Raw genomic sequence first — 24,796 nt, forward strand, 5'->3', positions numbered from 1 at the left:
GAGTAATTTTTCTTTAAAGGAAGCAACCGCCTGAACAGGGACTTGAACCCTGGACCCTCAGATTAAAAGTCTGATGCTCTACCGACTGAGCTATCCAGGCTCTGCTATACTCTGTCTTAAAATCAGCTAAACAAATGTGGACGTACACTGACCTACACTCTATGTATTAATATGGTTACATATATTAGCAATCAAATTTGTAGAGTTTAATAACAAATTGATGTTTTAACCCCTTCCATGCTCATGACGAGCTCAGCTCGTCGTGCAGTACACTTGTCGTGTGCTTATGACGAGCTGAGCTCGTCATGAACAATGGATTTACAGATCATTCAGCACAGGAGGAAAATCTCCTGTAGCATTGAAGGTGTTAAGCATTTGAAATTTCAGCAGCACACGTAATCCATTTTAAATCCTGAAATTTGTACTATCTCATTTTCGGCTGACTTAGAAATCATGTGTCTAAAATGACATTGTGAAATCAATAAAGTGCCAAATACTATTACTACCTACTAAATTACATACATTTTCAGCAGTATCTTTAGGAATTTCCTCTTGGGCATAGATTATGCAATGTTTTCAAAGCAAACAGTCTCTGTTTAAGTAGACTTTCTTTCACTGCCATTTTGGTAAATGTTTCTGGTGATGCAGACGCAGGCATTGCTTGTTACTGTTTCAATTAGTTATAAAATAAGAGGAGGGATAAAATTGACCCAGCTGGTGTTTGAACACAAAGCCTTTGAATGCTTTTGCTACATTCGTCTAGGACTCCAAGCCAATATCCATTGCAATAGAGATCCGACCTGATTCAACACGGTGATCAGAGATTCACAAATAAAAAGATGACCTATCAGCTGTTGACCAACTTTATCAAGTTAATCGGACACTACCTTACATTTTGAACATTGAATTGGGTAAAAGATAATCAACATGTCAAACTACATGATACAGTTTGGGTAAGTCTTCTTAACCCTTGTCAAAGAATGTAGAAGACAGATGGGTATGTAATGACTTGATTAAGACTTTTTTGAAACATCTCTAATAGGACTCCCCATTCATTGGATCCTGAAAAGAGTATGCAATTGATATACCTTTTCTTTAACCAAGCCGCCTGAACAGGGACTTGAACCCTGGGCCCTCAGATTAAAAGTCTGATGCTCTCCCGACTGAGCTATGCAGGCTCGGAGAGGTCGCTCCACAAAATGACCTTATCAACATTTGGAAGTGTCCCAACTATCACTACGTTTCTTAAGATGGTTGCCGGTATTAAGTACTGAATACGCGGAATATAATAATGAATTGGTACTTCAAGCATTTGAAATCTCTTCAGTAAATTTAACCTTATTGTAAGTCCTGAAATTGCTACTATCTCAATTTTTTTTGCTGACTTAGAATTCATATGTTTTTATTGACATTGTAAAATTAAGGAAGGGCCCAAAATCTTACTTCTGAGTAAATTAAATTTTCATAAGTACAGCTGCCAATTTCCTCTTCTGCAAAGATTGCGTAACTTGAATAGTATCTATTTAAAATAGACTTCCTTTCACTGCCCTTTTTGGTGAAGCAGAAGCATGCATGCACTGTTTATTACTCTTTTAAACAGTTATGAAATAAATAGGGATAAAACTGACTCTGGTGGGATTCGAACCCACAACCTTTGAATATCTTTTTTACATTCACCTAGAAGTCCAATGCGCTATCCATTGCGCCACAGAGCCAATACGCTCTGATGAGGTGCAGAAATATTCTGAAATGAAATAATGTTGATCAGCTTTATAAAGTTCATTTGATACTATAACCATGGATTTATTTTGAATATTGAATTGGGGAAATTATATTCACCGTCTCAAGTTACATGATACCTTAGGCAAATCTACGTACGACTTAAGTTTAGTCAAATGGCACATGATATATGAGGCAGATGTGCATTTAACAACTCCATGAAAGACGTTTTTGCAATTTTAGTAATGGAATATCTTATTCGTCATGCAGGGGAACACAAAAAGAGCATCCAATTAGAGTAATTTTTCTTTAAAGGAAGCACCCGCATGAACAGGGACTTGAACCCTGGACCCTCAGATTAAAAGTCTGATGCTCTACCGACTGAGCTATCCAGGCTCTGCTATACTCTGTCTTAAAATCAGCTAAACAAATGTGGACGTACACTGACCTACACTCTGTGTATTAATATGGTTACATATATTAGCAATCAAATTTGTAGAGTTTAATAACAAATTGATGTTTTAACCCCTTCCATGCTCATGACGAGCTCAGCTCGTCGTGCAGTACACTTGTCGTGTGCTTATGACGAGCTGAGCTCGTCATGAACAATGGATTTACAGATCATTCAGCACAGGAGGAAAATCTCCTGTAGCATTGAAGGTGTTAAGCATTTGAAATTTCAGCAGCACACGTAATCCATTTTAAATCCTGAAATTTGTACTATCTCATTTTCGGCTGACTTAGAAATCATGTGTCTAAAATGACATTGTGAAATCAATAAAGTGCCAAATACTATTACTACCTACTAAATTACATACATTTTCAGCAGTATCTTTAGGAATTTCCTCTTGGGCATAGATTATGCAATGTTTTCAAAGCAAACAGTCTCTGTTTAAGTAGACTTTCTTTCACTGCCATTTTGGTAAATGTTTCTGGTGATGCAGACGCAGGCATTGCTTGTTACTGTTTCAATTAGTTATAAAATAAGAGGAGGGATAAAATTGACCCAGCTGGTGTTTGAACACAAAGCCTTTGAATGCTTTTGCTACATTCGTCTAGGACTCCAAGCCGCTATCCATTGCACTAGAGATCCGACCTGATTCAACACGGTGATCAGAGATTCACAAATAAAAAGATGACCTATCAGCTGTTGACCAACTTTATCAAGTTAATCGGACACTACCTTACATTTTGAACATTGAATTGGGTAAAAGATAATCAACAAACTACATGATACAGTTTGGGTACGTCTTCTTAACCCTTGTCAAAGAATGTAGAAGACAGATGGGTATGTAATGACTTGATTAAGACTTTTTTGAAACATCTCTAATAGGACTCCCCATTCATTGGATCCTGAAAAGAGTATGCAATTGATATACCTTTTCTTTAACCAAGCCGCCTGAACAGGGACTTGAACCCTGGGCCCTCAGATTAAAAGTCTGATGCTCTCCCGACTGAGCTATCCAGGCTCGGAGAGGTCGCTCCACAAAATGACCTTATCAACATTTGGAAGTGTCCCAACTATCACTACGTTTCTTAAGATGGTTGCCGGTATTAAGTACTGAATACGCGGAATATAATAATGAATTGGTACTTCAAGCATTTGAAATCTCTTCAGTAAATTTAACCTTATTGTAAGTCCTGAAATTGCTACTATCTCAATTTTTTTTGCTGACTTAGAATTCATATGTTTTTATTGACATTGTAAAATTAAGGAAGGGCCCAAAATCTTACTTCTGAGTAAATTACATTTTCATAAGTACAGCTGCCAATTTCCTCTTCTGCAAAGATTGCGTAACTTGAATAGTATCTATTTAAAATAGACTTCCTTTCACTGCCCTTTTTGGTGAAGCAGAAGCATGCATGCACTGTTTATTACTCTTTTAAACAGTTATGAAATAAATAGGGATAAAACTGACTCTGGTGGGATTCGAACCCACAACCTTTGAATATCTTTTTTACATTCACCTAGAAGTCCAATGCGCTATCCATTGCGCCACAGAGCCAATACGCTCTGATGAGGTGCAGAGATATTCTGAAATGAAATAATGTTGATCAGCTTTATAAAGTTCATTTGATACTATAACCATGGATTTATTTTGAATATTGAATTGGGGAAATTATATTCACCGTCTCAAGTTACATGATACCTTAGGTAAATCTACGTACGACTTAAGTTTAGTCAAATGGCACATGATATATGAGGCAGATGTGCATTTCACAACTCCATGAAAGACGTTTTTGCAATTTTAGTAATGGAATATCTTATTCGTCATGCAGGGGAACACAAAAAGAGCATCCAATTAGAGTAATTTTTCTTTAAAGGAAGCACCCGCCTGAACAGGGACTTGAACCCTGGTTCCTCAGATTAAAAGTCTGATGCTCTACCGACTGAGCTATCCAGGCTCTGCTATACTCTGTCTTAAAAACAGCTAAACAAATGTGGACGTACACTGACCTACACTCTGTGTATTAATATGGTTACATACATTAGCAATCAAATTTGTAGAGTTTAATAACAAATTGATGTTTTAACCCCTTCCATGCTCATGACGAGCTCAGCTCGTCGTGCAGTACACTTGTCGTGTGCTTATGATGAGCTGAGCTCGTCATGAACAATGGATTTACAGATCATTCAGCACAGGAGGAAAATCTCCTGTAGCATTGAAGGTGTTAAGCATTTGAAATTTCAGCAGCACACGTAATCCATTTTAAATCCTGAAATTTGTACTATCTCATTTTCGGCTGACTTAGAAATCATGTGTCTAAAATGACATTATGAAATCAATAAAGTGCCAAATACTATTACTACCTACTAAATTACATACATTTTCAGCAGTATCTTTAGGAATTTCCTCTTGGGCATAGATTATGCAATGTTTTCAAAGCAAACAGTCTCTGTTTAAGTAGACTTTCTTTCACTGCCATTTTGGTAAATGTTTCTGGTGATGCAGACGCAGGCATTGCTTGTTACTGTTTCAATTAGTTATAAAATAAGAGGAGGGATAAAATTGACCCAGCTGGTGTTTGAACACAAAGCCTTTGAATGCTTTTGCTACATTCGTCTAGGACTCCAAGCCGCTATCCATTGCACTAGAGATCCGACCTGATTCAACACGGTGATCAGAGATTCACAAATAAAAAGATGACCTATCAGCTGTTGACCAACTTTATCAAGTTAATCGGACACTACCTTACATTTTGAACATTGAATTGGGTAAAAGATAATCAACAAACTACATGATACAGTTTGGGTACGTCTTCTTAACCCTTGTCAAAGAATGTAGAAGACAGATGGGTATGTAATGACTTGATTAAGACTTTTTTGAAACATCTCTAATAGGACTCCCCATTCATTGGATCCTGAAAAGAGTATGCAATTGATATACCTTTTCTTTAACCAAGCCGCCTGAACAGGGACTTGAACCCTGGGCCCTCAGATTAAAAGTCTGATGCTCTCCCGACTGAGCTATCCAGGCTCGGAGAGGTCGCTCCACAAAATGACCTTATCAACATTTGGAAGTGTCCCAACTATCACTACGTTTCTTAAGATGGTTGCCGGTATTAAGTACTGAATACGCGGAATATAATAATGAATTGGTACTTCAAGCATTTGAAATCTCTTCAGTAAATTTAACCTTATTGTAAGTCCTGAAATTGCTACTATCTCAATTTTTTTTGCTGACTTAGAATTCATATGTTTTTATTGACATTGTAAAATTAAGGAAGGGCCCAAAATCTTACTTCTGAGTAAATTACATTTTCATAAGTACAGCTGCCAATTTCCTCTTCTGCAAAGATTGCGTAACTTGAATAGTATCTATTTAAAATAGACTTCCTTTCACTGCCCTTTTTGGTGAAGCAGAAGCATGCATGCACTGTTTATTACTCTTTTAAACAGTTATGAAATAAATAGGGATAAAACTGACTCTGGTGGGATTCGAACCCACAACCTTTGAATATCTTTTTTACATTCACCTAGAAGTCCAATGCGCTATCCATTGCGCCACAGAGCCAATACGCTCTGATGAGGTGCAGAGATATTCTGAAATGAAATAATGTTGATCAGCTTTATAAAGTTCATTTGATACTATAACCATGGATTTATTTTGAATATTGAATTGGGGAAATTATATTCACCGTCTCAAGTTACATGATACCTTAGGTAAATCTACGTACGACTTAAGTTTAGTCAAATGGCACATGATATATGAGGCAGATGTGCATTTCACAACTCCATGAAAGACGTTTTTGCAATTTTAGTAATGGAATATCTTATTCGTCATGCAGGGGAACACAAAAAGAGCATCCAATTAGAGTAATTTTTCTTTAAAGGAAGCACCCGCCTGAACAGGGACTTGAACCCTGGTTCCTCAGATTAAAAGTCTGATGCTCTACCGACTGAGCTATCCAGGCTCTGCTATACTCTGTCTTAAAAACAGCTAAACAAATGTGGACGTACACTGACCTACACTCTGTGTATTAATATGGTTACATACATTAGCAATCAAATTTGTAGAGTTTAATAACAAATTGATGTTTTAACCCCTTCCATGCTCATGACGAGCTCAGCTCGTCGTGCAGTACACTTGTCGTGTGCTTATGATGAGCTGAGCTCGTCATGAACAATGGATTTACAGATCATTCAGCACAGGAGGAAAATCTCCTGTAGCATTGAAGGTGTTAAGCATTTGAAATTTCAGCAGCACACGTAATCCATTTTAAATCCTGAAATTTGTACTATCTCATTTTCGGCTGACTTAGAAATCATGTGTCTAAAATGACATTATGAAATCAATAAAGTGCCAAATACTATTACTACCTACTAAATTACATACATTTTCAGCAGTATCTTTAGGAATGTCCTCCCGGGCATAGATTATGCAATGTTTTCAAAGCAAACAGTCTCTGTTTAAGTAGACTTTCTTTCACTGCCATGTTGGTAAATGTTTCTGGTGATGCAGACGCAGGCATTGCTTGTTACTGTTTCAATTAGTTATAAAATAAGAGGAGGGATAAAATTGACCCAGCTGGTGTTTGAACACAAAGCCTTTGAATGCTTTTGCTACATTCGTCTAGGACTCCAAGCCGCTATCCATTGCACTAGAGATCCGACCTGATTCAACACGGTGATCAGAGATTCACAAATAAAAAGATGACCTATCAGCTGTTGACCAACTTTATCAAGTTAATCGGACACTACCTTACATTTTGAACATTGAATTGGGTAAAAGATAATCAACAAACTACATGATACAGTTTGGGTAAGTCTTCTTAACCCTTGTCAAAGAATGTAGAAGACAGATGGGTATGTAATGACTTGATTAAGACTTTTTTGAAACATCTCTAATAGGACTCCCCATTCATTGGATCCTGAAAAGAGTATGCAATTGATATACCTTTTCTTTAACCAAGCCGCCTGAACAGGGACTTGAACCCTGGGCCCTCAGATTAAAAGTCTGATGCTCTCCCGACTGAGCTATCCAGGCTCGGAGAGGTCGCTCCACAAAATGACCTTATCAACATTTGGAAGTGTCCCAACTATCACTACGTTTCTTAAGATGGTTGCCGGTATTAAGTACTGAATACGCGGAATATAATAATGAATTGGTACTTCAAGCATTTGAAATCTCTTCAGTAAATTTAACCTTATTGTAAGTCCTGAAATTGCTACTATCTCAATTTTTTTTGCTGACTTAGAATTCATATGTTTTTATTGACATTGTAAAATTAAGGAAGGGCCCAAAATCTTACTTCTGAGTAAATTACATTTTCATAAGTACAGCTGCCAATTTCCTCTTCTGCAAAGATTGCGTAACTTGAATAGTATCTATTTAAAATAGACTTCCTTTCACTGCCCTTTTTGGTGAAGCAGAAGCATGCATGCACTGTTTATTACTCTTTTAAACAGTTATGAAATAAATAGGGATAAAACTGACTCTGGTGGGATTCGAACCCACAACCTTTGAATATCTTTTTTACATTCACCTAGAAGTCCAATGCGCTATCCATTGCGCCACAGAGCCAATACGCTCTGATGAGGTGCAGAGATATTCTGAAATGAAATAATGTTGATCAGCTTTATAAAGTTCATTTGATACTATAACCATGGATTTATTTTGAATATTGAATTGGGGAAATTATATTCACCGTCTCAAGTTACATGATACCTTAGGTAAATCTACGTACGACTTAAGTTTAGTCAAATGGCACATGATATATGAGGCAGATGTGCATTTCACAACTCCATGAAAGACGTTTTTGCAATTTTAGTAATGGAATATCTTATTCGTCATGCAGGGGAACACAAAAAGAGCATCCAATTAGAGTAATTTTTCTTTAAAGGAAGCACCCGCCTGAACAGGGACTTGAACCCTGGTTCCTCAGATTAAAAGTCTGATGCTCTACCGACTGAGCTATCCAGGCTCTGCTATACTCTGTCTTAAAAACAGCTAAACAAATGTGGACGTACACTGACCTACACTCTGTGTATTAATATGGTTACATACATTAGCAATCAAATTTGTAGAGTTTAATAACAAATTGATGTTTTAACCCCTTCCATGCTCATGACGAGCTCAGCTCGTCGTGCAGTACACTTGTCGTGTGCTTATGATGAGCTGAGCTCGTCATGAACAATGGATTTACAGATCATTCAGCACAGGAGGAAAATCTCCTGTAGCATTGAAGGTGTTAAGCATTTGAAATTTCAGCAGCACACGTAATCCATTTTAAATCCTGAAATTTGTACTATCTCATTTTCGGCTGACTTAGAAATCATGTGTCTAAAATGACATTATGAAATCAATAAAGTGCCAAATACTATTACTACCTACTAAATTACATACATTTTCAGCAGTATCTTTAGGAATTTCCTCTTGGGCATAGATTATGCAATGTTTTCAAAGCAAACAGTCTCTGTTTAAGTAGACTTTCTTTCACTGCCATTTTGGTAAATGTTTCTGGTGATGCAGACGCAGGCATTGCTTGTTACTGTTTCAATTCGTTATAAAATAAGAGGAGGGATAAAATTGACCCAGCTGGTGTTTGAACACAAAGCCTTTGAATGCTTTTGCTACATTCGTCTAGGACTCCAAGCCGCTATCCATTGCACTAGAGATCCGACCTGATTCAACACGGTGATCAGAGATTCACAAATAAAAAGATGACCTATCAGCTGTTGACCAACTTTATCAAGTTAATCGGACACTACCTTACATTTTGAACATTGAATTGGGTAAAAGATAATCAACAAACTACATGATACAGTTTGGGTACGTCTTCTTAACCCTTGTCAAAGAATGTAGAAGACAGATGGGTATGTAATGACTTGATTAAGACTTTTTTGAAACATCTCTAATAGGACTCCCCATTCATTGGATCCTGAAAAGAGTATGCAATTGATATACCTTTTCTTTAACCAAGCCGCCTGAACAGGGACTTGAACCCTGGGCCCTCAGATTAAAAGTCTGATGCTCTCCCGACTGAGCTATCCAGGCTCGGAGAGGTCGCTCCACAAAATGACCTTATCAACATTTGGAAGTGTCCCAACTATCACTACGTTTCTTAAGATGGTTGCCGGTATTAAGTACTGAATACGCGGAATATAATAATGAATTGGTACTTCAAGCATTTGAAATCTCTTCAGTAAATTTAACCTTATTGTAAGTCCTGAAATTGCTACTATCTCAATTTTTTTTGCTGACTTAGAATTCATATGTTTTTATTGACATTGTAAAATTAAGGAAGGGCCCAAAATCTTACTTCTGAGTAAATTACATTTTCATAAGTACAGCTGCCAATTTCCTCTTCTGCAAAGATTGCGTAACTTGAATAGTATCTATTTAAAATAGACTTCCTTTCACTGCCCTTTTTGGTGAAGCAGAAGCATGCATGCACTGTTTATTACTCTTTTAAACAGTTATGAAATAAATAGGGATAAAACTGACTCTGGTGGGATTCGAACCCACAACCTTTGAATATCTTTTTTACATTCACCTAGAAGTCCAATGCGCTATCCATTGCGCCACAGAGCCAATACGCTCTGATGAGGTGCAGAGATATTCTGAAATGAAATAATGTTGATCAGCTTTATAAAGTTCATTTGATACTATAACCATGGATTTATTTTGAATATTGAATTGGGGAAATTATATTCACCGTCTCAAGTTACATGATACCTTAGGTAAATCTACGTACGACTTAAGTTTAGTCAAATGGCACATGATATATGAGGCAGATGTGCATTTCACAACTCCATGAAAGACGTTTTTGCAATTTTAGTAATGGAATATCTTATTCGTCATGCAGGGGAACACAAAAAGAGCATCCAATTAGAGTAATTTTTCTTTAAAGGAAGCACCCGCCTGAACAGGGACTTGAACCCTGGTTCCTCAGATTAAAAGTCTGATGCTCTACCGACTGAGCTATCCAGGCTCTGCTATACTCTGTCTTAAAAACAGCTAAACAAATGTGGACGTACACTGACCTACACTCTGTGTATTAATATGGTTACATACATTAGCAATCAAATTTGTAGAGTTTAATAACAAATTGATGTTTTAACCCCTTCCATGCTCATGACGAGCTCAGCTCGTCGTGCAGTACACTTGTCGTGTGCTTATGATGAGCTGAGCTCGTCATGAACAATGGATTTACAGATCATTCAGCACAGGAGGAAAATCTCCTGTAGCATTGAAGGTGTTAAGCATTTGAAATTTCAGCAGCACACGTAATCCATTTTAAATCCTGAAATTTGTACTATCTCATTTTCGGCTGACTTAGAAATCATGTGTCTAAAATGACATTATGAAATCAATAAAGTGCCAAATACTATTACTACCTACTAAATTACATACATTTTCAGCAGTATCTTTAGGAATTTCCTCTTGGGCATAGATTATGCAATGTTTTCAAAGCAAACAGTCTCTGTTTAAGTAGACTTTCTTTCACTGCCATTTTGGTAAATGTTTCTGGTGATGCAGACGCAGGCATTGCTTGTTACTGTTTCAATTAGTTATAAAATAAGAGGAGGGATAAAATTGACCCAGCTGGTGTTTGAACACAAAGCCTTTGAATGCTTTTGCTACATTCGTCTAGGACTCCAAGCCGCTATCCATTGCACTAGAGATCCGACCTGATTCAACACGGTGATCAGAGATTCACAAATAAAAAGATGACCTATCAGCTGTTGACCAACTTTATCAAGTTAATCGGACACTACCTTACATTTTGAACATTGAATTGGGTAAAAGATAATCAACAAACTACATGATACAGTTTGGGTACGTCTTCTTAACCCTTGTCAAAGAATGTAGAAGACAGATGGGTATGTAATGACTTGATTAAGACTTTTTTGAAACATCTCTAATAGGACTCCCCATTCATTGGATCCTGAAAAGAGTATGCAATTGATATACCTTTTCTTTAACCAAGCCGCCTGAACAGGGACTTGAACCCTGGGCCCTCAGATTAAAAGTCTGATGCTCTCCCGACTGAGCTATCCAGGCTCGGAGAGGTCGCTCCACAAAATGACCTTATCAACATTTGGAAGTGTCCCAACTATCACTACGTTTCTTAAGATGGTTGCCGGTATTAAGTACTGAATACGCGGAATATAATAATGAATTGGTACTTCAAGCATTTGAAATCTCTTCAGTAAATTTAACCTCATTGTAAGTCCTGAAATTGCTACTATCTCAATTTTTTTTGCTGACTTAGAATTCATATGTTTTTATTGACATTGTAAAATTAAGGAAGGGCCCAAAATCTTACTTCTGAGTAAATTACATTTTCATAAGTACAGCTGCCAATTTCCTCTTCTGCAAAGATTGCGTAACTTGAATAGTATCTATTTAAAATAGACTTCCTTTCACTGCCCTTTTTGGTGAAGCAGAAGCATGCATGCACTGTTTATTACTCTTTTAAACAGTTATGAAATAAATAGGGATAAAACTGACTCTGGTGGGATTCGAACCCACAACCTTTGAATATCTTTTTTACATTCACCTAGAAGTCCAATGCGCTATCCATTGCGCCACAGAGCCAATACGCTCTGATGAGGTGCAGAGATATTCTGAAATGAAATAATGTTGATCAGCTTTATAAAGTTCATTTGATACTATAACCATGGATTTATTTTGAATATTGAATTGGGGAAATTATATTCACCGTCTCAAGTTACATGATACCTTAGGTAAATCTACGTACGACTTAAGTTTAGTCAAATGGCACATGATATATGAGGCAGATGTGCATTTCACAACTCCATGAAAGACGTTTTTGCAATTTTAGTAATGGAATATCTTATTCGTCATGCAGGGGAACACAAAAAGAGCATCCAATTAGAGTAATTTTTCTTTAAAGGAAGCACCCGCCTGAACAGGGACTTGAACCCTGGTTCCTCAGATTAAAAGTCTGATGCTCTACCGACTGAGCTATCCAGGCTCTGCTATACTCTGTCTTAAAAACAGCTAAACAAATGTGGACGTACACTGACCTACACTCTGTGTATTAATATGGTTACATACATTAGCAATCAAATTTGTAGAGTTTAATAACAAATTGATGTTTTAACCCCTTCCATGCTCATGACGAGCTCAGCTCGTCGTGCAGTACACTTGTCGTGTGCTTATGATGAGCTGAGCTCGTCATGAACAATGGATTTACAGATCATTCAGCACAGGAGGAAAATCTCCTGTAGCATTGAAGGTGTTAAGCATTTGAAATTTCAGCAGCACACGTAATCCATTTTAAATCCTGAAATTTGTACTATCTCATTTTCGGCTGACTTAGAAATCATGTGTCTAAAATGACATTATGAAATCAATAAAGTGCCAAATACTATTACTACCTACTAAATTACATACATTTTCAGCAGTATCTTTAGGAATTTCCTCTTGGGCATAGATTATGCAATGTTTTCAAAGCAAACAGTCTCTGTTTAAGTAGACTTTCTTTCACTGCCATTTTGGTAAATGTTTCTGGTGATGCAGACGCAGGCATTGCTTGTTACTGTTTCAATTAGTTATAAAATAAGAGGAGGGATAAAATTGACCCAGCTGGTGTTTGAACACAAAGCCTTTGAATGCTTTTGGTACATTCGTCTAGGACTCCAAGCCACTATCCATTGCAATAGAGATCCGACCTGATTCAACACGGTGATCAGAGATTCACAAATAAAAAGATGACCTATCAGCTGTTGACCAACTTTATCAAGTTAATCGGACACTACCTTACATTTTGAACATTGAATTGGGTAAAAGATAATCAACATGTCAAACTACATGATACAGTTTGGGTAAGTCTTCTTAACCCTTGTCAAAGAATGTAGAAGACAGATGGGTATGTAATGACTTGATTAAGACTTTTTTGAAACATCTCTAATAGGACTCCCCATTCATTGGATCCTGAAAAGAGTATGCAATTGATATACCTTTTCTTTAACCAAGCCGCCTGAACAGGGACTTGAACCCTGGGCCCTCAGATTAAAAGTCTGATGCTCTCCCGACTGAGCTATGCAGGCTCGGAGAGGTCGCTCCACAAAATGACCTTATCAACATTTGGAAGTGTCCCAACTATCACTACGTTTCTTAAGATGGTTGCCGGTATTAAGTACTGAATACGCGGAATATAATAATGAATTGGTACTTCAAGCATTTGAAATCTCTTCAGTAAATTTAACCTTATTGTAAGTCCTGAAATTGCTACTATCTCAATTTTTTTTGCTGACTTAGAATTCATATGTTTTTATTGACATTGTAAAATTAAGGAAGGGCCCAAAATCTTACTTCTGAGTAAATTACATTTTCATAAGTACAGCTGCCAATTTCCTCTTCTGCAAAGATTGCGTAACTTGAATAGTATCTATTTAAAATAGACTTCCTTTCACTGCCCTTTTTGGTGAAGCAGAAGCATGCATGCACTGTTTATTACTCTTTTAAACAGTTATGAAATAAATAGGGATAAAACTGACTCTGGTGGGATTCGAACCCACAACCTTTGAATATCTTTTTTACATTTACCTAGAAGTCCAATGCGCTATCCATTGCGCCACAGAGCCAATACGCTCTGATGAGGTGCAGAGATATTCTGAAATGAAATAATGTTGATCAGCTTTATAAAGTTCATTTGATACTATAACCATGGATTTATTTTGAATATTGAATTGGGGAAATTATATTCACCGTCTCAAGTTACATGATACCTTAGGCAAATCTACGTACGACTTAAGTTTAGTCAAATGGCACATGATATATGAGGCAGATGTGCATTTAACAACTCCATGAAAGACGTTTTTGCAATTTTAGTAATGGAATATCTTATTCGTCATGCAGGGGAACACAAAAAGAGCATCCAATTAGAGTAATTTTTCTTTAAAGGAAGCACCCGCATGAACAGGGACTTGAACCCTGGACCCTCAGATTAAAAGTCTGATGCTCTACCGACTGAGCTATCCAGGCTCTGCTATACTCTGTCTTAAAATCAGCTAAACAAATGTGGACGTACACTGACCTACACTCTGTGTATTAATATGGTTACATATATTAGCAATCAAATTTGTAGAGTTTAATAACAAATTGATGTTTTAACCCCTTCCATGCTCATGACGAGCTCAGCTCGTCGTGCAGTACACTTGTCGTGTGCTTATGACGAGCTGAGCTCGTCATGAACAATGGATTTACAGATCATTCAGCACAGGAGGAAAATCTCCTGTAGCATTGAAGGTGTTAAGCATTTGAAATTTCAGCAGCACACGTAATCCATTTTAAATCCTGAAATTTGTACTATCTCATTTTCGGCTGACTTAGAAATCATGTGTCTAAAATGACATTGTGAAATCAATAAAGTGCCAAATACTATTACTACCTACTAAATTACATTTTCAGCAGTATCTTTGGGAATTTCCTCTTGGGCATAGATTATGCAATGTTTTCAAAGCAAACAGTCTCTGTTTAAGTAGACTTTCTTTCACTGCCATGTTGGTAAATGTTTCTGGTGATGCAGACGCAGGCATTGCTTGTTACTGTTTCAATTAGTTATAAAATAAGAGGAGGGATAAAATTGACCCAGCTGGTGTTTGAACACAAAGCCTTTGAATGCTTTTGCTACATTCGTCTAGGACTCCAAGCCGCTATCCATTGCACTAGAGATCCGACCTGATTCAACACGGTGATCAGAGATTCACAAATAAAAAGATGACCTATCAGCTGTTGACCAACTTTATCAAGTTAATCGGACACTACCTTACATTTTGAACATTGAATTGGGTAAAAGATAATCAACAAACTACATGATACAGTTTGGGTAAGTCTTCTTAACCCTTGTCAAAGAATGTAGAAGACAGATGGGTATGTAATGACTTGATTAAGACTTTTTTGAAACATCTCTAATAGGACTCCCCATTCATTGGATCCTGAAAAGAGTATGCAATTGATATACCTTTTCTTTAACCAAGCCGCCTGAACAGGGACTTGAACCCTGGGCCCTCAGATTAAAAGTCTGATGCTCTCCCGACTGAGCTACCCAGGCTTGGACAGGTCACTCCACAAAATGACCTTATCAACATTTGGAAGTGTCCCAACTATCACTACGTTTCTTAAGATGGTTGCCGGTATTAAGTACTGAATACGCGGAATATAATAATGAATTGGTACTTCAAGCATTTGAAATCTCTTCAGTAAATTTAACCTCATTGTAAGTCCTGAAATTGCTACTATCTCAATTTTTTTTGCTGACTTAGAATTCATATGTTTTTATTGACATTGTAAAATTAAGGAAGGGCCCAAAATCTTACTTCTGAGTAAATTACATTTTCATAAGTACAGCTGCCAATTTCCTCTTCTGCAAAGATTGCGTAACTTGAATAGTATCTATTTAAAATAGACTTCCTTTCACTGCCCTTTTTGGTGAAGCAGAAGCATGCATGCACTGTTTATTACTCTTTTAAACAGTTATGAAATAAATAGGGATAAAACTGACTCTGGTGGGATTCGAACCCACAACCTTTGAATATCTTTTTTACATTCACCTAGAAGTCCAATGCGCTATCCATTGCGCCACAGAGCCAATACGCTCTGATGAGGTGCAGAGATATTCTGAAATGAAATAATGTTGATCAGCTTTATAAAGTTCATTTGATACTATAACCATGGATTTATTTTGAATATTGAATTGGGGAAATTATATTCACCGTCTCAAGTTACATGATACCTTAGGTAAATCTACGTACGACTTAAGTTTAGTCAAATGGCACATGATATATGAGGCAGATGTGCATTTCACAACTCCATGAAAGACGTTTTTGCAATTTTAGTAATGGAATATCTTATTCGTCATGCAGGGGAACACAAAAAGAGCATCCAATTAGAGTAATTTTTCTTTAAAGGAAGCACCCGCCTGAACAGGGACTTGAACCCTGGTTCCTCAGATTAAAAGTCTGATGCTCTACCGACTGAGCTATCCAGGCTCTGCTATACTCTGTCTTAAAAACAGCTAAACAAATGTGGACGTACACTGACCTACACTCTGTGTATTAATATGGTTACATACATTAGCAATCAAATTTGTAGAGTTTAATAACAAATTGATGTTTTAACCCCTTCCATGCTCATGACGAGCTCAGCTCGTCGTGCAGTACACTTGTCGTGTGCTTATGATGAGCTGAGCTCGTCATGAACAATGGATTTACAGATCATTCAGCACAGGAGGAAAATCTCCTGTAGCATTGAAGGTGTTAAGCATTTGAAATTTCAGCAGCACACGTAATCCATTTTAAATCCTGAAATTTGTACTATCTCATTTTCGGCTGACTTAGAAATCATGTGTCTAAAATGACATTATGAAATCAATAAAGTGCCAAATACTATTACTACCTACTAAATTACATACATTTTCAGCAGTATCTTTAGGAATTTCCTCTTGGGCATAGATTATGCAATGTTTTCAAAGCAAACAGTCTCTGTTTAAGTAGACTTTCTTTCACTGCCATTTTGGTAAATGTTTCTGGTGATGCAGACGCAGGCATTGCTTGTTACTGTTTCAATTAGTTATAAAATAAGAGGAGGGATAAAATTGACCCAGCTGGTGTTTGAACACAAAGCCTTTGAATGCTTTTGGTACATTCGTCTAGGACTCCAAGCCACTATCCATTGCAATAGAGATCCGACCTGATTCAACACGGTGATCAGAGATTCACAAATAAAAAGATGACCTATCAGCTGTTGACCAACTTTATCAAGTTAATCGGACACTACCTTACATTTTGAACATTGAATTGGGTAAAAGATAATCAACATGTCAAACTACATGATACAGTTTGGGTAAGTCTTCTTAACCCTTGTCAAAGAATGTAGAAGACAGATGGGTATGTAATGACTTGATTAAGACTTTTTTGAAACATCTCTAATAGGACTCCCCATTCATTGGATCCTGAAAAGAGTATGCAATTGATATACCTTTTCTTTAACCAAGCCGCCTGAACAGGGACTTGAACCCTGGGCCCTCAGATTAAAAGTCTGATGCTCTCCCGACTGAGCTACCCAGGCTTGGACAGGTCACTCCACAAAATGACCTTATCAACATTTGGAAGTGTCCCAACTATCACTACGTTTCTTAAGATGGTTGCCGGTATTAAGTACTGAATACGCGGAATATAATAATGAATTGGTACTTCAAGCATTTGAAATCTCTTCAGTAAATTTAACCTCATTGTAAGTCCTGAAATTGCTACTATCTCAATTTTTTTTGCTGACTTAGAATTCATATGTTTTTATTGACATTGTAAAATTAAGGAAGGGCCCAAAATCTTACTTCTGAGTAAATTACATTTTCATAAGTACAGCTGCCAATTTCCTCTTCTGCAAAGATTGCGTAACTTGAATAGTATCTATTTAAAATAGACTTCCTTTCACTGCCCTTTTTGGTGAAGCAGAAGCATGCATGCACTGTTTATTACTCTTTTAAACAGTTATGAAATAAATAGGGATAAAACTGACTCTGGTGGGATTCGAACCCACAACCTTTGAATATCTTTTTTACATTCACCTAGAAGTCCAATGCGCTATCCATTGCGCCACAGAGCCAATACGCTCTGATGAGGTGCAGAGATATTCTGAAATGAAATAATGTTGATCAGCTTTATAAAGTTCATTTGATACTATAACCATGGATTTATTTTGAATATTGAATTGGGGAAATTATATTCACCGTCTCAAGTTACATGATACCTTAGGTAAATCTACGTATGACTTAAGTTTAGTCAAATGGCACATGATATATGAGGCAGATGTGCATTTCACAACTCCATGAAAGACGTTTTTGCATTTTTAGTAATGGAATATCTTATTCGTCATGCAGGGGAACACAAAAAGAGCATCCAATTAGAGTAATTTTTCTTTAAAGGAAGCACCCGCCTGAACAGGGACTTGAACCCTGGTTCCTCAGATTAAAAGTCTGATGCTCTACCGACTGAGCTATCCAGGCTCTGCTATACTCTGTCTTAAAAACAGCTAAACAAATGTGGACGTACACTGACCTACACTCTGTGTATTAATATGGTTACATACATTAGCAATCAAATTTGTAGAGTTTAATAACAAATTGATGTTTTAACCCCTTCCATGCTCATGACGAGCTCAGCTCGTCGTGCAGTACACTTGTCGTTTGCTTATGATGAGCTGAGCTCGTCATGAACAATGGATTTACAGATCATTCAGCACAGGAGGAAAATCTCCTGTAGCATTGAAGGTGTTAAGCATTTGAAATTTCAGCAGCACACGTAATCCATTTTAAATCCTGAAATTTGTACTATCTCATTTTCGGCTGACTTAGAAATCATGTGTCTAAAATGACATTATGAAATCAATAAAGTGCCAAATACTATTACTACCTACTAAATTACATACATTTTCAGCAGTATCTTTAGGAATTTCCTCTTGGGCATAGATTATGCAATGTTTTCAAAGCAAACAGTCTCTGTTTAAGTAGACTTTCTTTCACTGCCATTTTGGTAAATGTTTCTGGTGATGCAGACGCAGGCATTGCTTGTTACTGTTTCAATTAGTTATAAAATAAGAGGAGGGATAAAATTGACCCAGCTGGTGTTTGAACACAAAGCCTTTGAATGCTTTTGGTACATTCGTCTAGGACTCCAAGCCACTATCCATTGCAATAGAGATCCGACCTGATTCAACACGGTGATCAGAGATTCACAAATAAAAAGATGACCTATCAGCTGTTGACCAACTTTATCAAGTTAATCGGACACTACCTTACATTTTGAACATTGAATTGGGTAAAAGATAATCAACATGTCAAACTACATGATACAGTTTGGGTAAGTCTTCTTAACCCTTGTCAAAGAATGTAGAAGACAGATGGGTATGTAATGACTTGATTAAGACTTTTTTGAAACATCTCTAATAGGACTCCCCATTCATTGGATCCTGAAAAGAGTATGCAATTGATATACCTTTTCTTTAACCAAGCCGCCTGAACAGGGACTTGAACCCTGGGCCCTCAGATTAAAAGTCTGATGCTCTCCCGACTGAGCTATGCAGGCTCGGAGAGGTCGCTCCACAAAATGACCTTATCAACATTTGGAAGTGTCCCAACTATCACTACGTTTCTTAAGATGGTTGCCGGTATTAAGTACTGAATACGCGGAATATAATAATGAATTGGTACTTCAAGCATTTGAAATCTCTTCAGTAAATTTAACCTTATTGTAAGTCCTGAAATTGCTACTATCTCAATTTTTTTTGCTGACTTAGAATTCATATGTTTTTATTGACATTGTAAAATTAAGGAAGGGCCCAAAATCTTACTTCTGAGTAAATTACATTTTCATAAGTACAGCTGCCAATTTCCTCTTCTGCAAAGATTGCGTAACTTGAATAGTATCTATTTAAAATAGACTTCCTTTCACTGCCCTTTTTGGTGAAGCAGAAGCATGCATGCACTGTTTATTACTCTTTTAAACAGTTATGAAATAAATAGGGATAAAACTGACTCTGGTGGGATTCGAACCCACAACCTTTGAATATCTTTTTTACATTCACCTAGAAGTCCAATGCGCTATCCATTGCGCCACAGAGCCAATACGCTCTGATGAGGTGCAGAGATATTCTGAAATGAAATAATGTTGATCAGCTTTATAAAGTTCATTTGATACTATAACCATGGATTTATTTTGAATATTGAATTGGGGAAATTATATTCACCGTCTCAAGTTACATGATACCTTAGGCAAATCTACGTACGACTTAAGTTTAGTCAAATGGCACATGATATATGAGGCAGATGTGCATTTAACAACTCCATGAAAGACGTTTTTGCAATTTTAGTAATGGAATATCTTATTCGTCATGCAGGGGAACACAAAAGAGCATCCAATTAGAGTAATTTTTCTTTAAAGGAAGCACCCGCATGAACAGGGACTTGAACCCTGGACCCTCAGATTAAAAGTCTGATGCTCTACCGACTGAGCTATCCAGGCTCTGCTATACTCTGTCTTAAAATCAGCTAAACAAATGTGGACGTACACTGACCTACACTCTGTGTATTAATATGGTTACATATATTAGCAATCAAATTTGTAGAGTTTAATAACAAATTGATGTTTTAACCCCTTCCATGCTCATGACGAGCTCAGCTCGTCGTGCAGTACACTTGTCGTGTGCTTATGACGAGCTGAGCTCGTCATGAACAATGGATTTACAGATCATTCAGCACAGGAGGAAAATCTCCTGTAGCATTGAAGGTGTTAAGCATTTGAAATTTCAGCAGCACACGTAATCCATTTTAAATCCTGAAATTTGGACTATCTCATTTTCGGCTGACTTAGAAATCATGTGTCTAAAATGACATTGTGAAATCAATAAAGTGCCAAATACTATTACTACCTACTAAATTACATTTTCAGCAGTATCTTTGGGAATTTCCTCTTGGGCATAGATTATGCAATGTTTTCAAAGCAAACAGTCTCTGTTTAAGTAGACTTTCTTTCACTGCCATGTTGGTAAATGTTTCTGGTGATGCAGACGCAGGCATTGCTTGTTACTGTTTCAATTAGTTATAAAATAAGAGGAGGGATAAAATTGACCCAGCTGGTGTTTGAACACAAAGCCTTTGAATGCTTTTGCTACATTCGTCTAGGACTCCAAGCCGCTATCCATTGCACTAGAGATCCGACCTGATTCAACACGGTGATCAGAGATTCACAAATAAAAAGATGACCTATCAGCTGTTGACCAACTTTATCAAGTTAATCGGACACTACCTTACATTTTGAACATTGAATTGGGTAAAAGATAATCAACAAACTACATGATACAGTTTGGGTAAGTCTTCTTAACCCTTGTCAAAGAATGTAGAAGACAGATGGGTATGTAATGACTTGATTAAGACTTTTTTGAAACATCTCTAATAGGACTCCCCATTCATTGGATCCTGAAAAGAGTATGCAATTGATATACCTTTTCTTTAACCAAGCCGCCTGAACAGGGACTTGAACCCTGGGCCCTCAGATTAAAAGTCTGATGCTCTCCCGACTGAGCTACCCAGGCTTGGACAGGTCACTCCACAAAATGACCTTATCAACATTTGGAAGTGTCCCAACTATCACTACGTTTCTTAAGATGGTTGCCGGTATTAAGTACTGAATACGCGGAATATAATAATGAATTGGTACTTCAAGCATTTGAAATCTCTTCAGTAAATTTAACCTCATTGTAAGTCCTGAAATTGCTACTATCTCAATTTTTTTTGCTGACTTAGAATTCATATGTTTTTATTGACATTGTAAAATTAAGGAAGGGCCCAAAATCTTACTTCTGAGTAAATTACATTTTCATAAGTACAGCTGCCAATTTCCTCTTCTGCAAAGATTGCGTAACTTGAATAGTATCTATTTAAAATAGACTTCCTTTCACTGCCCTTTTTGGTGAAGCAGAAGCATGCATGCACTGTTTATTACTCTTTTAAACAGTTATGAAATAAATAGGGGTAAAACTGACTCTGGTGGGATTCGAACCCACAACCTTTGAATATCTTTTTTACATTCACCTAGAAGTCCAATGCGCTATCCATTGCGCCACAGAGCCAATACGCTCTGATGAGGTGCAGAGATATTCTGAAATGAAATAATGTTAATCAGCTTTATAAAGTTCATTTGATACTATAACCATGGATTTATTTTGAATATTGAATTGGGGAAATTATATTCACCGTCTCAAGTTACATGATACCTTAGGTAAATCTACGTACGACTTAAGTTTAGTCAAATGGCACATGATATATGAGGCAGATGTGCATTTCACAACTCCATGAAAGACGTTTTTGCAATTTTAGTAATGGAATATCTTATTCGTCATGCAGGGGAACACAAAAAGAGCATCCAATTAGAGTAATTTTTCTTTAAAGGAAGCACCCGCCTGAACAGGGACTTGAACCCTGGTTCCTCAGATTAAAAGTCTGATGCTCTACCGACTGAGCTATCCAGGCTCTGCTATACTCTGTCTTAAAAACAGCTAAACAAATGTGGACGTACACTGACCTACACTCTGTGTATTAATATGGTTACATACATTAGCAATCAAATTTGTAGAGTTTAATAACAAATTGATGTTTTAACCCCTTCCATGCTCATGACGAGCTCAGCTCGTCGTGCAGTACACTTGTCGTGTGCTTATGATGAGCTGAGCTCGTCATGAACAATGGATTTACAGATCATTCAGCACAGGAGGAAAATCTCCTGTAGCATTGAAGGTGTTAAGCATTTGAAATTTCAGCAGCACACGTAATCCATTTTAAATCCTGAAATTTGTACTATCTCATTTTCGGCTGACTTAGAAATCATGTGTCTAAAATGACATTATGAAATCAATAAAGTGCCAAATACTATTACTACCTACTAAATTACATACATTTTCAGCAGTATCTTTAGGAATTTCCTCTTGGGCATAGATTATGCAATGTTTTCAAAGCAAACAGTCTCTGTTTAAGTAGACTTTCTTTCACTGCCATTTTGGTAAATGTTTCTGGTGATGCAGACGCAGGCATTGCTTGTTACTGTTTCAATTAGTTATAAAATAAGAGGAGGGATAAAATTAACCAAGCTGGTGTTTGAACACAAAGCCGTTGAATGCTTTTGCTACATTCGTCTAGGACTCCAAGCCGCTATCCATTGCACTAGAGATCCGACCTGATTCAACACGGTGATCAGAGATTCACAAATAAAAAGATGACCTATCAGCTGTTGACCAACTTTATCAAGTTAATCGGACACTACCTTACATTTTGAACATTGAATTGGGTAAAAGATAATCAACAAACTACATGATACAGTTTGGGTACGTCTTCTTAACCCTTGTCAAAGAATGTAGAAGACAGATGGGTATGTAATGACTTGATTAAGACTTTTTTGAAACATCTCTAATAGGACTCCCCATTCATTGGATCCTGAAAAGAGTGTGCAATTGATATACCTTTTCTTTAACCAAGCCGCCTGAACAGGGACTTGAACCCTGGGCCCTCAGATTAAAAGTCTGATGCTCTCCCGACTGAGCTACCCAGGCTTGGACAGGTCACTCCACAAAATGACCTTATCAACATTTGGAAGTGTCCCAACTATCACTACGTTTCTTAAGATGGTTGCCGGTATTAAGTACTGAATACGCGGAATATAATAATGAATTGGTACTTCATGCATTTGAAATCTCTTCAGTAAATTTAACCTCATTGTAAGTCCTGAAATTGCTACTATCTCAATTTTTTTTGCTGACTTAGAATTCATATGTTTTTATTGACATTGTAAAATTAAGGAAGGGCCCAAAATCTTACTTCTGAGTAAATTACATTTTCATAAGTACAGCTGCCAATTTCCTCTTCTGCAAAGATTGCGTAACTTGAATAGTATCTATTTAAAATAGACTTCCTTTCACTGCCCTTTTTGGTGAAGCAGAAGCATGCATGCACTGTTTATTACTCTTTTAAACAGTTATGAAATAAATAGGGGTAAAACTGACTCTGGTGGGATTCGAACCCACAACCTTTGAATATCTTTTTTACATTCACCTAGAAGTCCAATGCGCTATCCATTGCGCCACAGAGCCAATACGCTCTGATGAGGTGCAGAGATATTCTGAAATGAAATAATGTTAATCAGCTTTATAAAGTTCATTTGATACTATAACCATGGATTTATTTTGAATATTGAATTGGGGAAATTATATTCACCGTCTCAAGTTACATGATACCTTAGGTAAATCTACGTACGACTTAAGTTTAGTCAAATGGCACATGATATATGAGGCAGATGTGCATTTCACAACTCCATGAAAGACGTTTTTGCAATTTTAGTAATGGAATATCTTATTCGTCATGCAGGGGAACACAAAAAGAGCATCCAATTAGAGTAATTTTTCTTTAAAGGAAGCACCCGCCTGAACAGGGACTTGAACCCTGGTTCCTCAGATTAAAAGTCTGATGCTCTACCGACTGAGCTATCCAGGCTCTGCTATACTCTGTCTTAAAAACAGCTAAACAAATGTGGACGTACACTGACCTACACTCTGTGTATTAATATGGTTACATACATTAGCAATCAAATTTGTAGAGTTTAATAACAAATTGATGTTTTAACCCCTTCCATGCTCATGACGAGCTCAGCTCGTCGTGCAGTACACTTGTCGTGTGCTTATGATGAGCTGAGCTCGTCATGAACAATGGATTTACAGATCATTCAGCACAGGAGGAAAATCTCCTGTAGCATTGAAGGTGTTAAGCATTTGAAATTTCAGCAGCACACGTAATCCATTTTAAATCCTGAAATTTGTACTATCTCATTTTCGGCTGACTTAGAAATCATGTGTCTAAAATGACATTATGAAATCAATAAAGTGCCAAATACTATTACTACCTACTAAATTACATACATTTTCAGCAGTATCTTTAGGAATTTCCTCTTGGGCATAGATTATGCAATGTTTTCAAAGCAAACAGTCTCTGTTTAAGTAGACTTTCTTTCACTGCCATTTTGGTAAATGTTTCTGGTGATGCAGACGCAGGCATTGCTTGT

The 24,796-nt window shown here is 37.1% G+C and overlaps 27 non-coding genes across 27 annotated transcripts; all 27 read right to left on the reverse strand.

Moving 5' to 3' along the window:
- Nucleotides 1–27: 27 nt before the first annotated feature.
- Nucleotides 28–100, reverse strand: TRNAK-UUU (transfer RNA lysine (anticodon UUU)). Its single transcript has one exon. It is a non-coding gene; the product is annotated as a tRNA-Lys (tRNA).
- Nucleotides 101–1,624: 1,524 nt separating this feature from the next.
- Nucleotides 1,625–1,715, reverse strand: TRNAR-UCU (transfer RNA arginine (anticodon UCU)). Its single transcript is given in 2 exon segments — nucleotides 1,625–1,660; nucleotides 1,679–1,715. It is a non-coding gene; the product is annotated as a tRNA-Arg (tRNA).
- A 1,400-nt stretch (nucleotides 1,716–3,115) lies between these two features.
- TRNAK-UUU (transfer RNA lysine (anticodon UUU)) lies at nucleotides 3,116–3,188 on the reverse strand. Its single transcript has one exon. It is a non-coding gene; the product is annotated as a tRNA-Lys (tRNA).
- A 446-nt stretch (nucleotides 3,189–3,634) lies between these two features.
- Nucleotides 3,635–3,725, reverse strand: TRNAR-UCU (transfer RNA arginine (anticodon UCU)). Its single transcript is given in 2 exon segments — nucleotides 3,635–3,670; nucleotides 3,689–3,725. It is a non-coding gene; the product is annotated as a tRNA-Arg (tRNA).
- A 327-nt stretch (nucleotides 3,726–4,052) lies between these two features.
- TRNAK-UUU (transfer RNA lysine (anticodon UUU)) lies at nucleotides 4,053–4,125 on the reverse strand. Its single transcript has one exon. It is a non-coding gene; the product is annotated as a tRNA-Lys (tRNA).
- Nucleotides 4,126–5,125: 1,000 nt separating this feature from the next.
- TRNAK-UUU (transfer RNA lysine (anticodon UUU)) lies at nucleotides 5,126–5,198 on the reverse strand. Its single transcript has one exon. It is a non-coding gene; the product is annotated as a tRNA-Lys (tRNA).
- Nucleotides 5,199–5,644: 446 nt separating this feature from the next.
- TRNAR-UCU (transfer RNA arginine (anticodon UCU)) lies at nucleotides 5,645–5,735 on the reverse strand. The gene is given in 2 exon segments: nucleotides 5,645–5,680; nucleotides 5,699–5,735. It is a non-coding gene; the product is annotated as a tRNA-Arg (tRNA).
- A 327-nt stretch (nucleotides 5,736–6,062) lies between these two features.
- Nucleotides 6,063–6,135, reverse strand: TRNAK-UUU (transfer RNA lysine (anticodon UUU)). The gene has a single exon. It is a non-coding gene; the product is annotated as a tRNA-Lys (tRNA).
- A 1,000-nt stretch (nucleotides 6,136–7,135) lies between these two features.
- Nucleotides 7,136–7,208, reverse strand: TRNAK-UUU (transfer RNA lysine (anticodon UUU)). Its single transcript has one exon. It is a non-coding gene; the product is annotated as a tRNA-Lys (tRNA).
- Nucleotides 7,209–7,654: 446 nt separating this feature from the next.
- Nucleotides 7,655–7,745, reverse strand: TRNAR-UCU (transfer RNA arginine (anticodon UCU)). The gene is given in 2 exon segments: nucleotides 7,655–7,690; nucleotides 7,709–7,745. It is a non-coding gene; the product is annotated as a tRNA-Arg (tRNA).
- A 327-nt stretch (nucleotides 7,746–8,072) lies between these two features.
- TRNAK-UUU (transfer RNA lysine (anticodon UUU)) lies at nucleotides 8,073–8,145 on the reverse strand. The gene has a single exon. It is a non-coding gene; the product is annotated as a tRNA-Lys (tRNA).
- Nucleotides 8,146–9,145: 1,000 nt separating this feature from the next.
- Nucleotides 9,146–9,218, reverse strand: TRNAK-UUU (transfer RNA lysine (anticodon UUU)). Its single transcript has one exon. It is a non-coding gene; the product is annotated as a tRNA-Lys (tRNA).
- A 446-nt stretch (nucleotides 9,219–9,664) lies between these two features.
- On the reverse strand, nucleotides 9,665–9,755 carry TRNAR-UCU (transfer RNA arginine (anticodon UCU)). The gene is given in 2 exon segments: nucleotides 9,665–9,700; nucleotides 9,719–9,755. It is a non-coding gene; the product is annotated as a tRNA-Arg (tRNA).
- A 327-nt stretch (nucleotides 9,756–10,082) lies between these two features.
- TRNAK-UUU (transfer RNA lysine (anticodon UUU)) lies at nucleotides 10,083–10,155 on the reverse strand. The gene has a single exon. It is a non-coding gene; the product is annotated as a tRNA-Lys (tRNA).
- Nucleotides 10,156–11,155: 1,000 nt separating this feature from the next.
- TRNAK-UUU (transfer RNA lysine (anticodon UUU)) lies at nucleotides 11,156–11,228 on the reverse strand. The gene has a single exon. It is a non-coding gene; the product is annotated as a tRNA-Lys (tRNA).
- A 446-nt stretch (nucleotides 11,229–11,674) lies between these two features.
- Nucleotides 11,675–11,765, reverse strand: TRNAR-UCU (transfer RNA arginine (anticodon UCU)). Its single transcript is given in 2 exon segments — nucleotides 11,675–11,710; nucleotides 11,729–11,765. It is a non-coding gene; the product is annotated as a tRNA-Arg (tRNA).
- Nucleotides 11,766–12,092: 327 nt separating this feature from the next.
- TRNAK-UUU (transfer RNA lysine (anticodon UUU)) lies at nucleotides 12,093–12,165 on the reverse strand. Its single transcript has one exon. It is a non-coding gene; the product is annotated as a tRNA-Lys (tRNA).
- Nucleotides 12,166–13,689: 1,524 nt separating this feature from the next.
- On the reverse strand, nucleotides 13,690–13,780 carry TRNAR-UCU (transfer RNA arginine (anticodon UCU)). The gene is given in 2 exon segments: nucleotides 13,690–13,725; nucleotides 13,744–13,780. It is a non-coding gene; the product is annotated as a tRNA-Arg (tRNA).
- Nucleotides 13,781–15,695: 1,915 nt separating this feature from the next.
- On the reverse strand, nucleotides 15,696–15,786 carry TRNAR-UCU (transfer RNA arginine (anticodon UCU)). Its single transcript is given in 2 exon segments — nucleotides 15,696–15,731; nucleotides 15,750–15,786. It is a non-coding gene; the product is annotated as a tRNA-Arg (tRNA).
- A 327-nt stretch (nucleotides 15,787–16,113) lies between these two features.
- Nucleotides 16,114–16,186, reverse strand: TRNAK-UUU (transfer RNA lysine (anticodon UUU)). The gene has a single exon. It is a non-coding gene; the product is annotated as a tRNA-Lys (tRNA).
- A 1,524-nt stretch (nucleotides 16,187–17,710) lies between these two features.
- Nucleotides 17,711–17,801, reverse strand: TRNAR-UCU (transfer RNA arginine (anticodon UCU)). The gene is given in 2 exon segments: nucleotides 17,711–17,746; nucleotides 17,765–17,801. It is a non-coding gene; the product is annotated as a tRNA-Arg (tRNA).
- Nucleotides 17,802–18,128: 327 nt separating this feature from the next.
- TRNAK-UUU (transfer RNA lysine (anticodon UUU)) lies at nucleotides 18,129–18,201 on the reverse strand. Its single transcript has one exon. It is a non-coding gene; the product is annotated as a tRNA-Lys (tRNA).
- Nucleotides 18,202–19,725: 1,524 nt separating this feature from the next.
- Nucleotides 19,726–19,816, reverse strand: TRNAR-UCU (transfer RNA arginine (anticodon UCU)). The gene is given in 2 exon segments: nucleotides 19,726–19,761; nucleotides 19,780–19,816. It is a non-coding gene; the product is annotated as a tRNA-Arg (tRNA).
- Nucleotides 19,817–21,730: 1,914 nt separating this feature from the next.
- TRNAR-UCU (transfer RNA arginine (anticodon UCU)) lies at nucleotides 21,731–21,821 on the reverse strand. Its single transcript is given in 2 exon segments — nucleotides 21,731–21,766; nucleotides 21,785–21,821. It is a non-coding gene; the product is annotated as a tRNA-Arg (tRNA).
- A 327-nt stretch (nucleotides 21,822–22,148) lies between these two features.
- Nucleotides 22,149–22,221, reverse strand: TRNAK-UUU (transfer RNA lysine (anticodon UUU)). The gene has a single exon. It is a non-coding gene; the product is annotated as a tRNA-Lys (tRNA).
- Nucleotides 22,222–23,740: 1,519 nt separating this feature from the next.
- TRNAR-UCU (transfer RNA arginine (anticodon UCU)) lies at nucleotides 23,741–23,831 on the reverse strand. The gene is given in 2 exon segments: nucleotides 23,741–23,776; nucleotides 23,795–23,831. It is a non-coding gene; the product is annotated as a tRNA-Arg (tRNA).
- A 327-nt stretch (nucleotides 23,832–24,158) lies between these two features.
- TRNAK-UUU (transfer RNA lysine (anticodon UUU)) lies at nucleotides 24,159–24,231 on the reverse strand. Its single transcript has one exon. It is a non-coding gene; the product is annotated as a tRNA-Lys (tRNA).
- Nucleotides 24,232–24,796: the final 565 nt, after the last annotated feature.

Source organism: Lissotriton helveticus, chromosome 1_1 (assembly GCF_964261635.1).
Source record: "Lissotriton helveticus chromosome 1_1, aLisHel1.1, whole genome shotgun sequence".
Taxonomy (NCBI): domain Eukaryota; kingdom Metazoa; phylum Chordata; class Amphibia; order Caudata; family Salamandridae; genus Lissotriton; species Lissotriton helveticus.